Source organism: Hyla sarda, chromosome 6 (genome assembly GCF_029499605.1).
Source record: "Hyla sarda isolate aHylSar1 chromosome 6, aHylSar1.hap1, whole genome shotgun sequence".
Classification (NCBI taxonomy): domain Eukaryota; kingdom Metazoa; phylum Chordata; class Amphibia; order Anura; family Hylidae; genus Hyla; species Hyla sarda.
Window position 1 is genome coordinate 98,524,489 of NC_079194.1, and position 15,091 is coordinate 98,539,579.

General features: G+C 41.6%; 1 protein-coding gene and 1 long non-coding RNA gene across 12 annotated transcripts in view; one reads left to right on the plus strand and one right to left on the minus strand.

Moving 5' to 3' along the window:
* Positions 1–15,091, minus strand: part of CADPS (calcium dependent secretion activator) — a 560,269-nt gene that overhangs the window by 503,119 nt on the left and 42,059 nt on the right. The gene's annotated exons all lie outside the window — the stretch shown is intronic.
* On the plus strand, positions 1,588–8,674 carry LOC130275898 (uncharacterized). Its single transcript, XR_008844946.1, has 3 exons — positions 1,588–1,712; positions 2,040–2,116; positions 8,504–8,674. It is a non-coding gene; the product is annotated as an uncharacterized LOC130275898 (long non-coding RNA).

Below are 15,091 nucleotides of genomic sequence, written 5' to 3' on the forward strand. Positions count from 1 at the left end.
CAGCTGCCAACACAGCCCCTACATGAATCTCTATGGGAGAGCTGGAGATGCAGCGGGTATCTCCAGCTTTCCCATAGAGATACAGGGAAGGGGAATGTTGGTCCTTGGGACTGCCGGGGTGCCATGAAGAAGATTGCTGGGGGACCCAGTGATCTGACTCCTAGTGATTTGACACTAATCCCCTATGCTTCTGATAGTGGATACATTTTCCTGCATTATAGTACTCCTTTAACCATAAATAGTAGTTTCTAAATCCTAATAGTATATTATTTACCAAAATAATCTAATATGAAATTACCAAAATCATTTATATCAACAAAACACATCAAGCATTTACACAAAAAGAATGAATCTTCTAAAAACATTTGTTGATAGAAACATATCTGTTAGGATGGGTTCACACTACAATTTAACTATAAGGGAACTGGATACGGCTCGGTGGAGCGAAAAAAATGGGCGCTTCCGTTTCCCGTGGTATGCCGCGGTTTTAGGTCTGGTCACAAAACCAGATACGGGGCAAAAATGAGCCGACCGGAGTCACTGTTTGACTCCTGTCAGCTCATTGAAATGAGTTAGGTCCGGGCCAGGTCCGGCTGGAATATGGGAGCGCCTGATTTTCGCCCAGCCGTATTCTGTTTCCGTATAGTTAAATCATAGTGTGAACCCAGCCTTAAGCTGGGTAAAAACACAGCGACCAAATCTGTACCAACATGCATATGACATTTCAAATTGGTTGCAGTTAAAAGTAATTTCTCACTGTCCACACAGTAAACTATGAAAATCAATGCAATCTGCATTTTGGCAAGGTTTATCTGTATCACAGGCACCCCTCTGCCACATCTGCAATATATGAGCTCACGCTAGGGGTGTGTTCACACGTTCAGGCTTTTAATTAAAATTATTGAATACAAATTCAGGTACAGATCATACATGAAGGACATGTATTTAAGAAAGACTTCTCCTCTTTTCTAATCCATTCTTGACTTTTTATTTGATAACTGCAACTAAAAACCTGAAGATGTGAACACACCCTTAAAAGAGAACTCCAGAATAGAAACATTGTCCTCCATACTGCTGGCAGTAAAAAATTAAATAGATACATACCTTCCTTCACTCCCCCGATGCCTCCAGTAACCCACTCCGGTCTCCGCCGCGATCCTCTTCCTGGTTGCCGGTGGTTGGTGAGTCATACTGCACTAAGCCAATCACCGGCCGCAGCGAAGTCCCGACTCGGCCGGCGATAGGCTGAGCGGCAGTGTGACGTTTTCGGCCGCGGACGAAAACATCACACTGCCGTTCAGCCTATCGCCGGCCGAGTCGGGACTTCGCTGTGGCCAGTAATTGGCTGAGTGCAGTATGGTCGCGGACAAAAACATCACACTGCCGCTCAGCCTATCGCCGGCCGAGTCGGGACTTCGCTGTGGCCAGTAATTGGCTGAGTGCAGTATGGTCGCGGACAAAAACATCACACTGCCGCTCAGCCTATCGCCGGCCGAGTCGGGACTTCGCTGTGGCCAGTAATTGGCTGAGTGCAGTATGGCCGCGGACGAAAACATCACACTGCCGCTCAGCCTATCTCCGGCCGAGTCGGGACTTCGCTGTGGCCAGTAATTGGCTGAGTGCAGTATGACTCACCAACCACCGGCAACCAGGAAGAGGATCATGGCAGAGACCGGAGTGAGTTACCGGAGGCAACGGGGGAGCGAATAAAGGTATGTATCTATTTATTTTTTTACTGCCAGCAGTATGGAGGACAATTTTTTTTTTATTCTGGAGTTCTCCTTTAATCTTGCTTCTGATTATTAGAATGTATTTAGGCCAATTAGAAAACCAACAACAAAAAGTGATCTCCGGTAAGTTATTTATAACCTTCTTCCCCTTCGTCGGCTCCGAGGCGCCAGTACAAACTTCATTTCTATTGCGTTAAATATAATTTTCTTCTACAGAATGGTAAATAACATGGCAGGTTCTAAACCTTTCAATCTGTAATCTTATTGAAAAGCAATGTTTTCTAATGACTAATCACATTTCTTTTCCAGTCCTGTACTTTTGGCTTTGGCACATCAGATTTAACCCTAATCTAAGGAATCTAAATGAAAGAAAATGTCTAACATGGGTAAGTAATGGAGTGATGAAGCAAATAACCTTATGTATTAAAGGGGAACTTCACTGTGCAGTAAGGGTATGTTCACACAATAGAATCTGAGCGATGAATAGAGGAGAGAAGGGTCCAAATTTATTCAGGCGCTATCTACTTGAAGAACTTGCATCAGATGTGCAGAATGAATAACAAGTAGTTTATTTAGCTAAGTAGTACACAGACGTGTTTCGGGGTTAAACTGCCCCTTTCTCAATGTGAGCATGGCATGGTGATAGATAGCAGTATTTTGGACGTGGTATAGCCCCATTTAATGCAGCTAAGCTATGTCTTTGTAAAAGAAATGACATTTCACTTCCTTCTTTAAATCCATGCCATAGTTCAGCATGAAAAACACCGAGGGGTGCCCACTGCAAAGATCATATCATCTCTGTGTCACGTTTTGCCACAAAAGACAAAAGGACCTGACATTGTTTCTGTACTGCACAACAAAAACCACAATCTTTCCTGCACAGGTTCTCAAAACCCTGTACCAGTGGGAATAAGGCCCTCTCTTCTGGCTTGATGACCCACAGGGCATGCAAAGGGTGGCTTGTGATGATGCATCTTGGAGTCCATCAAACCAGATAGGATGTAATTAGGGACCCGGCATTTAGTGGGCGCTATGTCATAACATTATTTTCTACCATTGTACAGCATTGGGCATTTTTAAACTATTATTATGGTGGTAGTTAGAAGCCTTGTGACAGGTTCCTATTAGTACATTACAAAAATTAGAGACACTTTTGCCGGCCTCCAACTGTCCTATGGTACTTTTCACAATGTGCAAGGCTGCTATGACCTAAATACCATATAGCAATATGCAGTAAAAGAACATATCTGCTGATTTATCATCCACATACTCTTCAACATTTCAATATACAATTTTGGGATGGTTTTAGTCCTGTCCACATGAGCACCCACCATATTATTAAAACCACATTATTAAAACCACCTTATAACAAAAAAAACCCCAAGCCCAACCTGTTGGGTGGAATGTATCAATATGGGGTATATGCCATACTGATACCATAAAGCTGCTAAGGGTCTATCTGAAGCTGACTCTATTTCTCAAGTCTCTTTCCATTGGGCTAGAGTATGTGCAGCTCCCTACATTTATAGCAATCTAAGCAAAAAAGAGGAGGGGTAATGCCAGCAGGTATTTAACATATAACTCCAGCATTGCTTTCTTAGCCATTCTGCTAAGTTGGAGAAATGTTGCACATTGGCAGCCAGGTTGCTGGGACACCAAGCAAGTTCCATGCATGAACCCTTTTCTTGTTAAAGGGGTACTACACTGGAAAAAAATGTTTTTAACTGGTGCCAGAAAGGTAAACAGATTTGTAAATTACTTCTATTTAAAAATCTTAATAATTCCAGTACTTATCAGCTGCTGTATACTCCACAGGAAGTTCTTTTATTTTTGAATTTCCTTTCTGCCTGACCACAGTGCTCTCTGCTGACACATCTGTTCATTTTAGGGACTGTCCAGAGTAGGAGCAAATCCCCATAGCAAATCTCTCTTGCTCTGGACAGTTCCTAACATAGACAGAGGTGTCAGCAGAGAGCACTGTGGTAAGACAGGAAATTCAAAAAGAAAATAACTTCCTGTGGAGCATGCAGCAGCTGAAAAGTACTGGAAGGATTAAGATTTTTTTAGTATAAGTAATTTACAGATCTGTTTAACTTTCTGGCCCTAGTTGATTTAAAAGAAAATGTTTTCCAGAGGAGTACCCCTTTAATAGGACTCGTGCATGGAACTCTCTGGGTATCCGACAGTTGACTCAGCAATTCTACTGCCCATTGTGTGCAGTTGACACCGAACTTTGCAGACTAGCCAAGAGGGCAATACTAGAGTTATGCTTTAGCAGGTAAACTAAGCAGGGAACAAGCAATGAGCAGATGGTCGGGTGTGATGACTTGAAGCAGTGTCTGCAGGGGTCCTATTTAGTTTTGATATGGGACTCTTATTGCTCTAAGTACACCACTACATACATGCATGGTAACTTCAAGGCAAATCTTTCTGAAATACAAATGCCTTGAAGTTGATGCCATGTAACAGTATTGTCTTCTGTCTGTCCCTGAATCAGGTTTATATAGGCTTAAAGGGGTATTCCGCCCCTAGACATCTTATACACTATCCAAAGGATAGGGGATAAGATGTCTAGGGGCGGAATACCCCTGATGTCATGAGGGGCGGAGCCAAGGCGTCACGCTGCTCCGGCCCCTGTATCGCCCGTCATTACGCACAGAGCGAACTCGCTCTATGCAGTAATGATGGCGGGGTGCCGCAGCGGCGATCCCCGGGGTCCCCAGCAGCGGGACCGCGGCGATCTAACATCTTATCCCCTATCCTTTGGATAGGGGATAAGATGCCAGGGGCAGAGTACCCCTTTAAGATATCAACAAGACAACAGAAAGGTATATTGGAGCTTGACAAAATACTGTTCATTAAACTGTAATGTTAAAGTGGTCTGTGGTGGCGCTGCAGGAAAACTAAACACTTGCTGGTGGACACCATGACAATTGCTTATCATCAGGACACTCTTTAAAACTCTTTAAAACAGGGGCGGACATGGACACCCTCTTTGAATTTTGGGATTAGGATCATTTAAAGCATAATAATGCTAATAATAATAGTAGTACTGAAAAAATATATGTTTGTGTGTGTATATATATATATATATATATATATATATATATATATTATCAGTACTAATAATATTAGCATCGCTAATCACTTTGAGAAACTACATCCACTACATACATAAGCAGTTATTTCCCTCAGTTGGTGACTCGGGGTTACATGTGCAGCCGTGTAGATGAAATATTTTTCCTATCAACAAATACATGCACCTTGTAATCATGAATTATGCAAACCAACATTACTCGCCTTATTATTCCAGGCAGCAGCTGCTGAGAGGGCTCAGAGGACCCAACAGGTCGCAAAGAGGTGTAGAGAGAGATGTCACACTGAGACAGACTGCTGTGGATGGACTAATCCATGGATTGTCAATATATCTTGCAATCTGATCTAAGAATGTGACATGTGTTTCACTTTGTCTTAATGCAGTGTACGTGAAGGCTGCACATTAAGCTTGCCTTTGTTTTTAGTCTATAGCTAGACATTTATCAAGGAACAAATGAGATTTCCTTAGAAGAAGACTTAAAAGGGCACTCTCATTATCTCATTAAAACTAATTTTTGCCATTGCACTCCTTATGGTAAATCAAAAATCTTTCTAATGTAGTTTGTTTAAAAAAATGAAGTTTTCTATGCTTTATTTGTGTTTAAAAAAGCTGCCACTAGGTGTCTCCCTACTTGTCCAGAGCACATTTTCCCCATCTCTTGCACATACTTTGGACTCCTGCTTGCCTTGCAGAAGTCCAAAATTAGGAAATGCAGTCTGGAGTGCTGAGGGGTGTGTGTGCAGCTTTAGGCAATCATAGCTCATGTCACACTGAACTACTCTGGGCTGTATGTAGCAGAGTGAGGGAGGAAGTTCTCCTCTCCTCTTCAGATGATGTCACACCTGCTGGGTAATGCCTCTTTCCAAAGTTGATCACTGCATCTAAAGTGAAAGCTAATAAGTGCCGGTTAGCTCAGTGGGCTTTTCGGGACCGGCGTGGCAAAATCGCGGCATCCTGAACAGCTGGAGGGCACAAGGAGGGTACCTTACCTTTCTCCTCCGTGTCCGATCGCAGAATTACTGCTCTGTGCCTGAGGTCCAGGCATGAGCAGTCAAGCAGCAGAAACACTGATCAATGCTATGCTATGGCATAGCATTGAACAGTATGACAGATCAATATGCTGCATGTCATAGTCCTCTATGGGAGCTATAATATTGCAAAAAAAAAGTGGGAAAAAAAAGTTAATAAAGATCATTTAACCCCTTCCCCAATAAAAGTAAGAATCACCCACTTTTCCCATTTAAAAAAAAAAAAACCTGTGTAAACAAAAATAAACATATGCCGCGGACATGCCGCGTGCAAAAATGTCCGAATTATAAAAATACATCATTAATTAAAAAACACAGTCAATGACGTACGCCATTTATATCATGAAAAAATGAATAAAAAGCTATCAAAAAGTCCAATCATTACAAAAATGGTACAGCTAAAAACGTCAGATCACGGCACAAAAAATGAGCCCTCATATGCGAAAAAATAAAAAAGTTATAGGGGTCTGATAGGGATCTACAACAAAATCAAACCTTTGTAAGTAGGGTATCATCTTAATTAAATGGACCTATAGAATAAAAAGAAGGTGTCATTTTTACCAAAAAATTCACTGCATAGAAACTGAAGCCCCCAAAATTACAAAATGGTGTTTTTTCTTCAATTTTGTTGCACAATAATTTTTTACGTTTCGCCATAGATTTTTGGGTAAAATGACTCATATCATTACAAAGTAGAATTGATGGTGCAAAAAATAAGCCATCATGTGGATTTTTAGGTGCAAAATTGAAAGAGGTATGATTTTTTAAAGATAGGAGGAAAAAAACGAAAGTGCAAAAACGGAAAAACCCTGGGTCATGAAGGGGTTAAAGAACGTATTTGCAAATTATAGTGGAAAATAAGTATTTGGTCAATGACAAAGGTTAATCTCAATACTTTGTTATATACCCTTTGTTGGCAATGACAGAGGTCAAACGTTTTCTGTAAGTCTTCACAAAGTTTTTCACACATTTTTGCTGGTATTTTGGCCCATTCCTCCATGCAGATCTCCTCTAGAGCAGTGATGTTTTAGGGCTGTCGCTGGGCAACATGGACATTCAACTCCCTCCAAAGGTTTTCTATGGGTTGAGATCTGGAGACTGGCTAGGCCACTCCAGGATCTTGAAATGCTTCTTCTGAAGCCACTCCTTTGTTGCCCAGGCGGTGTGTTTGGGATCATTGTCATGCTGGAAGACCGTTTCATCTTCAATGCCCTTGCATTTTTCACTAAAAATCTCACGATACATGGACCCTATTCATTCTTTCTTTCACACGGATTAGTCATCCTGATCCCTTAGCTGAAAAACAGCCCCAAAGCATGATGTTTCCACCCCCATGCTTCAAAGTAGGTATGGTGTTCTATGGATGCAAGACAGCATTCTTTCTCTGCCAAACACGACGAGTTGAGTTTTTACAAAAAAGTTCTACTTTGGTCTCATATGACATTCTCCCAATGCTCTTCTGGATCATCCAAATGCTCTCTATCAAACTTCAGACGGGCCCGAATATGTACTGGCTTAAGTAGGGGGACACGTCTGGCACTGCATGATTTGAGTCCCTGGTGGTGTAGTGTGTTACTGATGGTAGCCTTTGTTACTTTGGTCCCAGCTCTATGCAGGTTCATTAGGTCCTCCCATGTGGTTCTGGGATTTTTGTTAATACAGGTAACAAGGAGGACAGAGGAGACTCTTAAAGAAGAAGTTACAGGTCTGTGAGAGCCAGAAATCTTGCTTGTTTGTAGGTGACCAAATACTTATTTTCCACCATAATTTGCAAATTAATTCTTTAAAAACCAGACAATGTGATTTTATGGATTTTTTTTCTCATTATGTCTCTCATAGTTGAGGTATACCTATGATGAAAATTACAGGCCTCTCTTTTTAATTGGGAGAACTTGCACAGTTGGTGGCTGACTAAATACTTTTTTGCCACACTGTAACAGAGGAATGGCTCTACACAAACCTATAAGAAAAGATCTTCTAAAAGTAATTTCTCAAAAGTTGACATACCATGCTTAGCGAAGTTCTGTGCACAAGTCCCATTCACCAGAATAGCGCTCAGACACAGAACTTCACTGAGAATAGTACATTTGGAGAGACAACTGCACCGCCCAGTGTGGCCTGCGTCTTCTCGTGCTGCAGCTGAAGGTCACACAGGATCAAAGTATAGTACTAACACTATAAGTTATTGCTTCAAAGTAGGCCGGTCTGGTTTAGAAACCTCTTATCATGATGACACTTATGATTCTTGAATGTCACATTGGCATTAATGGTCTTGAATAGACTAATCCCTACTACATTATGGTGAACTATTTTTGAAACCATACCAGGTTCACATGTAAACACATTTTATTAGGTCACATTTCCATCACCTTGAGAACAACCACATGATTGTCCCATCTATGTGACAGAGACAGCATGCATTGGAAAAGGCCAGGGTCCGCGATGCAGTTGCCATGGAGACTCCAGCCCCATGGATTCCCACCTGCTTTCTAAGGACATATGGTTGTAAATGTACAGTACAATAAAAGAAGCAATTAATTATTCTTTGGAAGCAAAGAGCCCGATGCATTTTTGTTCTAATTTGTAAAACACTTCTACAGACACTAATTATCAGAAACTATTAATGAACAGCTCTGTAATCCTCCCAGCGCTTCCGAGACTACACCCTGCACGCTCCCAGCAATATGGCTGATATTTCTTCACAGCCACTGCATCATGTTACGAATATCGATTTCCATGTGACTCCAGAAGCCATGCACAAGATGAGCCCAGATATGTTAAGTCAGCAAAATCAAAGGGGAACTAGAGGAAAAGTGAACCATGCCGGCCCCCTGGTGAATTTCATTCTTGGAAAAATTTGATCCTCAGGATGACTGAGACTAATGGAATGTAAATCAGGAGACACTTAAAGATATAACCGAGGCATATTTGTCCTGAGTAGTCATTTTTCTTAAAGGGACCAGCTAATAATTTTCTGCTGCCTAAACCACTAGTCAACAGGGCTGTCCCCAACAGCTTCTCCCCTCCCTGTTGATCTTGATTGAAAGATCTCACCTATACCCAAATGGAGAGAGATCTATCAATCCAGACTGGTGAGGTGGAGAGAAGTTTTCGTCGACCACTCTGATGACTTGTGGTTGTGATGGTTTTGCATTAATGGGCTGTTCCTGCCGCAATGCAGCTCCTTTATTTTTTCATATAATTTATGGAGGTTTATTATTTGTATGCTTTGAACCAGGTTTTGGGAGGAAACAATTTGCTACACACATGTTTTGCAATTTTTATCCCCTTTGGCGCTCTGGCGGCATTATAACTAACAAAAATGTAGGCAGGGCTTAGTGGTTGGGGCAATGCCTGTCATGGTCAAACACATTTGCTATAATTTTTCTCAGAAATGGGCAAAAATTATAGAGGAAATCTATGGCAGTTTATATTGTGTGGCTTTTATTAGGTTGGCGCATCTTATTCCAGTACAATTTGTTTATATTCCAGTAGCTAAAATGGTAAATAAAATTCACTGCTAGATGTTCTTCAACAACTCTATCTATGCCCTACAGAAGTCCATGCTTGTCCAGATCTTCCTGGTCTATATATTTAAAGCACAAGTCCGAGCTTGAGACTTGCGAGAGACTGCCACATTTAAGGAAGTCCCATAGAATTATATGGGAGTTCTTCCAAGTCTATATGTTTAATGCCATAGTATCAGCTTGGAGGTGTCACGAAAATGAAAACATATATCCTGCTGCCGAGCAAAACTGGACTTGAGCTTTAAAGGGGATGTGCTGAATTAGGGGGGGGGGGGGGGGGGAAATGGCTGCTTTCTTCCAGAAGAGTTCTGCCCCTCTTTCAATGAGCTCTCTGTGTTGTAGCATTTCATGAATGTGGATGAGCTGCTATACCTGTGGACCAGTGGTGTCCCTGTTTTTATGGCTGCATTTTGCCTCTTTTTTACTTTGTACTTCCCTTTTAGGGGTATGTTCACACGTGTATATTTTCTGCTGCAGATCTGCTTTTGCAGATTTTGCTGCCCATGACTTCAATCGGTATAAAAAAAAATGTGGCCATGAAAACAGGGACACCACCTCACACGTACAGAATCTGCTACATTTTTTTCTGCATATTTTCTGAAGCTGATTTGGCTACCCATTGAAGTTAATGGGTAACAAAATCAGCTGCACAAAATATGCAGCAGATCCTGTACATGTGAATGTACCCTAAAGTTTTTTTCTGGGACTTTTTTTTCCCATTTATGCACTCCTCTTTCCATACATTATGTAGTGGCCATGCTGGGTTATTGAGGCCCTGAAATCAGAAATAGCTGAATCAAATTGCCCATCTATGGACATGTACACAGTCAAGGCAGTGGGAGGGAAGAGTGTAACGCTGTATCTTATATACTGTAATATGCAGAATCTACGGTGTACTTTAATACAACCCTCATTGGCATGGTAAAGAGTAGCAGCTGTTGTCTAATAAAGCTGTTGTCTAATGAAGCTAATAATATGCCCTATTTCACAAGGGACCCTTTCAGGACCCCCTCTATAATACAGAGTGGACAGTCACTAAACAAGACTGCCTACTGCTCAGAGAGACAAAGCATCCATGATTGAAATGGTCTGCCATTGATTTCAATGGTCAGAATGCAATACAACATTTCCCCAGAGCCTGGTAAGTAGGTGAACATTTCAGAAAGAAGAATTTACGTTACTATAGCTATGAGGTCTGTGGGATTTTAACAAACAATATAAAAATGAAATGATAAAAATGACATTACGGGTTCTGCGCAGGTTATATCCAAGCAATTATAATCAGCACTCGTAGTAAAAATCATAAAAGGTCTCATTATGTCCCATTACGGCACTAACAATACTTGGCTACTTAAAGCCCCAGGCAGATCTATCTCTGACAATGGAGGTTAATGAGCTGTAGGACTTGCTAAACAAACCACTGTCCTCTAAGTTGTCTTACGTTTATGTCATGTGCAGGGGTGGACTGACAACACTCAGGGCCCCCGGACCAAATAAAGCAAGGGCCCCCAATTGTCTGCCCCGCCCCTATTCTACCCAAATCCCTCCTCGTGCACCACTTCTACATACAAAATAAAATGAAATATATATATAGCGTAGGTAAGATAATTTTCCATGACCAATAATACCTGTATACAAGGAGGAAATACATACCAACACACAATAACTGGATAATACAACATACTGTACTGAATAAAGACCAAGCATTTCTCCGTTTTTGCACTTTGGGTTTTTCCTCCTTACATTTTAAAAATCATAACCCTTTTAATTTTGCACCTAAAAATCCATATGATGGCTTTTTTTTTTGCGCCACCAATTCTACTTTGAAACGAAAAAAAAATCATTGTGCGACAAAATTGAAGAAAAAATGCAATTTTGTAACTTTGGGGGTATTCTGTTTCTTTTGCGCGTACGCTATTGACTGTGAGGTTTCATTAACAATATATTTTATAGTACGGACATTTCCGCATGTGACGATACCACATGTTTGTTTTTATTTTCCATTTACACACTTTTTTTTTTTTTTTTTTATGGGAAAAGGGGGGTGATTCTGATTTTTATTAGGGAAGGGGTTAAATCTCATTTATTAACTTTTTTTATGCAGTGTTATAGCCCCCTCTAGGGGCTATAACACTGCATACACTGATTTCAGACAATGTTCAATGCATTGCCATAGAAATGCATCATTGATCAGTGTTTTCTGTGCTTGATTGCTCAAGCCTGGATTTCAGGCTTGGAGCAATCAAACGCGGATCGGACAGCCGGGAAGAAGGTAAGGCACCTCCTGCTGTCCTATCAGCCGCCTGAGATGCCACAATTTCACCGTGGCGATCCGGAACAGCTCCGCTGAACTAGCCGGTATGGATTTCTCCAGCTTTGGACACTGAGATCAACTTTGATCGAAGCTGATAGCAACCGGGACTCCGCCTGATGAAGCTGCTGCTGCAGTGAAACGCGTTGCATGCTGGGAGAATAAACTACCCTTTCTTTTACTCATCCATGCTTGTCCTGTGACCTGCGCCATTGAAAGCCGGCACCTCTGTCTGAAGTCTGCCTTTACATTATCTCTTGCTCAGCCGGCTGGCTGCGGACACTATATGCGCTCACCATTGTTGTGTATGCGGGTACACAACATTACCAGGTGAGCCTCCTTTTCAGTGCATAAGTTGCCTGATAAGTTACTCTTTTAATACACTATGGAGCGCTTTGTTCTTTGTCGTTTTTAGTTATATAGAGATAGACACCAGCTGTATACTGGATGTGTATACCATATACTGTAAATGATTACAGTTACATTTCAGGACTCACAATCAACATTTTTTCAGATCAGTGTTGCCCTTTTTCGTTTTCTTCTCTGTCCGCATCAGACCGCCATGTCGACTTCTTCAAGCCAAAACATATGTAAGACAAACAAGTTACACTCTGCATTTCTTACAGTGCCATCCCCTCCTCTATACATTCTCCCCATCTATAGGCCCCTAACTGTTATAATGCCCTCCTGCACAGTAAAAGGGCAGGTAAGTAGGTAGCCAGGTAGGTAGATAACTAGGTAGTTATAGCTTTTTGTAGGAAACTGTGTATGTTTCAAATTATCCTCTGACCCCTATAACTCTTATTTTTCTGTATATTGGGATGTATGAGGCTCATGATCTGTATTATTTAGCAGTACCATTTTGTTTAGATTGAACTTTTTGATTATTTTTTTTTTATATATGAAGGTATATGAAGTGACCAAAACTCAGCAATTCTGGACAAATGATTGATGTCATTCCAATGCAAATTTGGTGGCTCAAAAAAACAAGCCTTCAAATAGTTAAATAGGGAGAAAATTGAAAGCGTTATGATTTTTAGAAGATGAGGAGGAAAAAACCAAAGTGCAAATTTAGGGAACTGTCACAGGTCTCCTTTTGTTTGCAAACACTGAACAATGCTGCACTATAGCACTGCATTGATCAGTGTTATTGGCGTTCTATTTATATAGGCTGCCTATATTGCTGGAATGCCGTTCTAACAACAGTGAGCCCGGCAGGGCCACTTCTTAGCTGATTAGGACTTTGCGATTTTTCTGCGGTGGTCCCGATCAGCTTCCCTGACTATCACATGCGTTTTAACACTTTTAGACACCGCCATTAACTTTGATAGCGGCGTCTAAAGGGTGAATGTCAGACATCAGCCTGATTGGTGATGTCTGGCATTAGCTGAGGGTTCCAGCTAATGATTTATACAACACAGTAGGAGCAGGCACAGTGTGTACATGTACGCCTTGTGTCCTTATGGTACGTTCACATGTACAGGATCTGCTGCATAAGTTTTCTGCATATTTTGTGCAGCTGATTTTGCTACCCATTGAAGCACAAAATATGCAGCAAAAATATGCAGCACATCCTGTACTTGTGAATGTACCTTTAAGGCAGTGTTTCCCAACCAGGGTGCCTCCAGCTGTTGCCAAACTACAACTCCAAGCATGCCCGGACAGCCCTTGGAAGTTGTAGTTTTGCAACAGCTGGAGGTACCCTGGTTGGGAAACACTGCCTAAGGGGTTAATGATAAAAAGCAGTGTGTCCACATGTTGTGGCCCTAGTGGGGTCACTTTCCCTCCTCCTATGTCCACAGGTCACATTACCAGAACAATTTGTTTTAAAAATAGCTGCAAAAATGGCACGGTTTTACCAAGAATTCGAAAAATCGTGGTAAAAGCACGCCATTTTTGCAGCGATTTTCCCCCAAATTTTTTCTTGTAATGCGGACTGCTGGTGACCTGTGGACACTGGAGGAGGTAAAGTGACCCCACTGGTTGCTACTTTACCCCCAAGCCCCAGGTTATACTGCATGACACAGTGACATTATTCACCCTCACAGTCGCTCTGTGGGGGAGATTTATCAAAACCTGTGCAGACGAAAAATTTCCAAGTTGCCCATAGCAACCAATCAGATCCCTTCTTATGTTTTTGACAAGGCCTCTGCAAAATGAAAGAAGCAATCTGATTGGTTGCTATGGGCACCCAGGCAACTTTACCTCTGCACAGGTTTTGATTAATCTCCCACTGTGTTCCACGAGGCCTGTTATTTCCCCGGCCCGTCCTCTTCCTGTGCTGGGGGCGGAGCCATCAATCAGGTTCCCTTCATCCCTGCGCTGCTGTCTGTCTCTGTCTCTGTCTCTGCTAATAATATGCGGGGGATATTTACATAGAAAAAAACATCAGCTGAAAGTAGCGCTTGTCTGACTGGGGATACGGGACAAGTGTCCTGGATCCTCAGCAGCTGCATCGGGCCCTTTACCCTGCTGGGCCCTCGGACTATGGTCATAGGCCTGCCAGTGGTGTATTTTTGGCCATTTTTGTCACTTTAATTTCTTCACTAAAAAACATAACAACATTTTTTTTAATCTATTAGCCCCAAAAAATGTATGTATCTTCAAATATTTTCTCAAAATTTCTGTGGCTAGTCATCCCCCCGTTTTAGAGATCAGATGATAGTTACTATTCTTGCCAATTGTCATGTCTTTTGCAGGTCTGTTGTACATACAGAACCACATAGGGGGCAGTGTGGGTTTCTCCTCCTTTCTCCACTCTCTCCTAATGTTCCTATCTGTGTGTACTTTCTTAGTTGCTGCACGGCAAGGCAAGCAGACCCCATATGGCCTTGTGTAGAAAATATTAGTTCTATGGCAATGCCAATAAGGAGGAAGGCCCTGGCAGGGCCTTCCTCCTTATTGGCATTGCCATAGAACTATTATTTTCTATGGCAATGCCAATTCTATAACAACGTCTGGAATAAATTCTATAACAATATCTGCAGAAACCATCACAGGTGACAGCTTGGAACAAAAGTGAATATTTTCAAATAACTAAAGTGGGTTCCTTGGCATAAAAGACAAGTGAGTGAGTATGAGCCAGCTATACTCTTTATGCAATGCACTTATGTGACTTAATGGACACTAAATGATCCTCTATATAAGAGAAGGTTATCCTATGGCTGTGGTTGCAGTGCAAATACAGTATATTCCTTTCTTCGCCCAAGCAGAGATGCAGTATTTGCCTCTGATTATGCTTCATTCCTTAAAGTACCAAGAATATTTGTCTCTTTTATTGCAGTAACAGGAGAATACCAATACATTTTCCATTTTCTCTAATGCCATTAACCAAAAGTGCTTTAAATAATTACTCATGGAGCACTGGGTTAGGCATTTATAATGGAGGCATTGATAGG